Genomic DNA, 4,394 nt, shown 5'->3' on the forward strand with positions numbered 1-4,394 from the left:
CTTAGCTTAAAGGTCCCTTTACACTGCCCAATGGAGCAGAAGATTGTCGGAAGGGAAGCGTTCCTTCCTGACGATCGCCTGCTCGTCAGTGAAGGAGACCGCTGCTATTACATGCTGTGATCTCCTCCACAGTATGGGGAGGAACAATCACTAATGTCATCGCTCATCCCAATACTGAATCATTGTTCTGACGGCAGAAGAGCGTGATTAGATAGCATGATTTAGGTTTCCACACAAATTATCCTATTACCCGATGAATTGGCGTTTCGCACCTTCACAAAGGCATATAATCGCTAACCAGCTACGCTCGTAACCCAAGCATCAGGCAGTCAAAAGGGGTCTATAGGCACCTTAGAGCAGCAAACCAACTTCTATTAATCTCCTACGGAGACAAAAAACAACGAAATCATATACAACTTATTGCACTGAAACAGAGTTCCAGATTACTTTAAAATACACGGCCCCAGACTAAAAAAAATACCTAGTAGCCATTGGCTCCTGAACTGAAAAATTTAGGAGCCAAATCAAATTTTTAGTCGCCAAATCGAAACAGAATCAAAATTTGGGTATTGTGACAACGCTACGCCGATCAGATCGGCATAGGGTTGTTTTGATACCAATATTTTGATTCGCTTTCGTCACCATAAAAAAGTATTGCGATACTCAATACCGCGCCAAAAAAAAAAAAAAAAAAAAAAGCCGCGTGCATTTCGCATTTTATGAAACATTCGGCCCATAATAGAACAGTCCTATCCTATTTTTTTGGGCGAATGCTCACCGCATAGGAGATTTTTTTTTTTTATAATTTAATAGGTTTGGACAGCGCTGTGTAATATGTTTATTTATTGTTTATATATTTTATATGTAAAAATGGGAAAAGGGGGATTTAAACTTAATATTTTAGGGTACTTTCACACTAGCGTTTTTCTTTTCCGGCATAGAGTTCCGTCACAGGGGCTCTAAACCGGAAAATAACTGATCAGGCATATCCCCATGCATTCTGAAAGGAGAGCAATCCGTTCAGAATGTCTTCAGTTCAGTCATTTTTGACTGATCAAGCAAAAGATAAAACCGCAGATTTGCCTGAATGCCGGATCCAGCATTTTTGCCCATAGGAATGTATTAGTGCCGGATCTGGCATTCAAAATACCGGAATGCACCTGTACTAAATCCAGACCCATTTACTTCTATGGGGCTGTGCACATGAGCGGTGATTTTCACACATCACTTGTGCATTGCGTGAAAATCGCAGCATACTCTATGTTGTGCGTTTTTCACGCAACGCAGACCCCATAGAAGCTAATGCAAGCAAGTGTGGATGCGGTGCAACTTTCACTCATGGTTTCTAGGAGACAGTCTATTCACTGTATTATTTTCCCTTATAACATGGTTATAAGGGAAAATAGCATTCTTTAATACAGAATGCATAGTAGAAGGTCAATATAATAAACATTGGTGGCGCAGTGTGCACCCCTCAACACCCCAGTATAATAAACTTTGGTGGCGCAGTGCCAATGAGGGTTAAAAAAAATTAACTTGCCTCCTCCAATTGATCGTCTCATGTTCTTTCTTCAGGACCTGTCAAAGGACCTGTGGTGACATCACTGTGCTCATCACATGATTCATCACCATGTTAATGGACCATGTGATGAGCTCAGTGACTTCACCACAGGTCCTGAAGAAAGAACAGGAGACCGGCAGCTATCAACTGGAGGAGGCGAGTAAATTTTTTAACCCTCATTGGCACTTCCCAGTATAGGAAACATTGGTGGCACAGTGTGCCCCCCCCCCCCCCCCCAACACCCCAGTATAAGAAACATTGGTGGCACAGTGTGCCCCCCGAACACCCCAGTATAAGAAACATTGGTGGCACAGTGGGGTGTTGGGGCACACTGTGCCAATGTTTCTTATACTGGTGTGTTGGGGGGGGGGGGGGGCACACTGTACAGGGAGTCTAAGAAAGAATCAAATGAGTCACTAAGTCAAATCTTTCGATTCTTTTCACCTGAGACTCAGTCGATTCTTTCTTAGACTCCCTGTACAGTGTGTGACTCAGACTCAGAGCTGCTAGTGCTTGCCTTGCCTCAGCTCTGATTGGTTGGTGGGCGGAGAGGGGAGGGGCTGGCAGAAGCAGCTTCCACTCTAGGATCAGATTACACTCCTCCCGAGCCCCTCCCCTCCCTGCTGCCAGCGGCTCCGCTATTGTGTGCTGTGACCGAGCTGACTGAGAAGAACATCGGCGGCGGGGCAGAGAACCATCATCTCCTGTGCCCGCCGCTGTTCAACTGCAGAGCTGCCGCGGAGGGTCTAGTCGCAAATTGCGACAAGACTAAGAAGTCTTGTCGCCATTTGTAAATTCTAAGTCACATTGGCGACCATTCTGGTCGCCATCTGGAGCCCTGAAATAGCTTTTAAAACTACAAAAACATGTCTGTTTTCTTCCAAAAACAGAGCCAAACCTGTCCAAAGGCTTCATGTGGTATTGCAGTTCAGTCCCTTTTACTTGAATAGAGCCAAGCTACAATACCAGACACCATTGAGGAGTATAAGGCCTCTTTTACACGAATGTTGTGCATCCGTTCCGTGCATTGGGGGCCACAATTTGCAGTCCCCAATGCACAGGCAACAATCATTGGGCGGCCGGGACGGATCAAGACCCATTTAAAAAGTTAATTTTTTTTTTGCGGTGCGCAGGCATGGACAGAAACCCCACGGAAGCACTCCGTAGTGCTTCCGTGGGGTTCCAATCCATGCTTCCGTTCCACATCTCCGTGATTGCAGACCGCACACGGGACAGTGCCTGTGTATTGCGGACCCACCATATGCGGGCCGCAATACGGCCATGGGCACACAACGTTCGTGTGCAGGAGGCCTGAAGAAGTTTCTGGAAGAAAGCAGCCAGGTTTTTCTAATTCTGGACAACCTGTGTAGCCACAGCCTAAGGCCTCTTTCACACAAGTGAGTCCCATGCATAGGACTCTTAGAGTGCGTCAGGGAGAGCACCCGTCCAGAACTACCAGGACTGCCGGGGTCACACAGCATTATATTTATTTATGATGCTATATAACCCTTAGAGGTCTAGAATGTATTAGATAACAGTGACATAATGCTGGCAGTTTTATCCAATACATTCCAGGACTGTAAGGGTTACATAGCATCATAAATCAATATAATGCTGTGTGAGCCCAGCAGTGCTCACAGTTCAGGACAGATGCCATGCTCACACGCTGCGAGTCGGATGCGAGGGACTCGCTCGTGTGAAAGGGGCCTTAAGGGCTGTATTACACCAACAGATTATGGGCTCATGCACCTGACCGTATGCCCTCCGAGACATACAGTCCGTGAGCGGGCCATGTGTCCTGGAGCGGCATACATCGTGCGCACGGGACCGCACAGCATCATAGGTTACTATGATGCTGTGCGCATCGGGCTGCCCGCTGGACTATTGTCCCGCACTCATATGGAGGGCATACGGTCGTGTGCATGAGCCCTATCAAACATTTTCTGACCAATCATTGGTCAGATGGACGTTTACACACAGAACTTTTGTTAAACACACAAACATTTGGTCTGATTGGAGAGAAATTGGTCAGATAATCTGTTGGTGTAATACAGCCCTAAATTCAGCCAAACCGGCAGATTTTGCCACAATCCGGGCCCTCCAGACAATTCACCAAGAGCAAATGTCAGGGGAAGAAAGATCTGATCCTTTGCTCCTGCAGAAGACAAGCCACCACCAGAAGCATAGCAGGAGCTTTCCCCTCTACCCATTGAAATAGGCATACATGCCAAGTTGAGCCAATGGAGCATGTTTATGGGGAGGTCAGAGGCGATAGGAACAACAGCTATGTCACGTGTCATCACGTCAAATGTAGCACTGCCGAGCAAGCAGATTACAGCCATGTATTTTTCCTGCATAAACAGGTTGCATTCTGGAGAAACTCAGTTTAAGCATTGCAGTGTGATGCCAGCAGTGTCAGGAAGGGTGCCCAATGTATTCATGATACACAGGATACCCCCAGAATCCAGCCACTGATTGACAGCTTTCTCCCTATACACCGTAATAGGGAGACAGCTGGCGGGGGGGGGTACGCATGATAATCTACAATGTAAGGTGACATTTATGTCTGCTTTAAAAGCCTCGCACGTCTTAGCTGTTTGCCAAGCATGACTATCATTTTAAATAATCATCTAGGTGTAAGATGCTGCCCGAAATGAATACAGGTTTTAGGTCAACCCACATAGCTACCTGTGATCTTTTAAACAACAGTATGGTTCCCCATACTTCAGAAGGCATTCGAAAAGGAAAGGTTAGGCAATGTAAAACAGCACTATAAACACACAAGACAGTCCATTTTTTTTAACATTTTTATTATTTCGGGGGGGGGGGGGGG

Source organism: Bufo gargarizans, chromosome 1, assembly GCF_014858855.1.
Source record: "Bufo gargarizans isolate SCDJY-AF-19 chromosome 1, ASM1485885v1, whole genome shotgun sequence".
Lineage (NCBI taxonomy): Eukaryota > Metazoa > Chordata > Amphibia > Anura > Bufonidae > Bufo > Bufo gargarizans.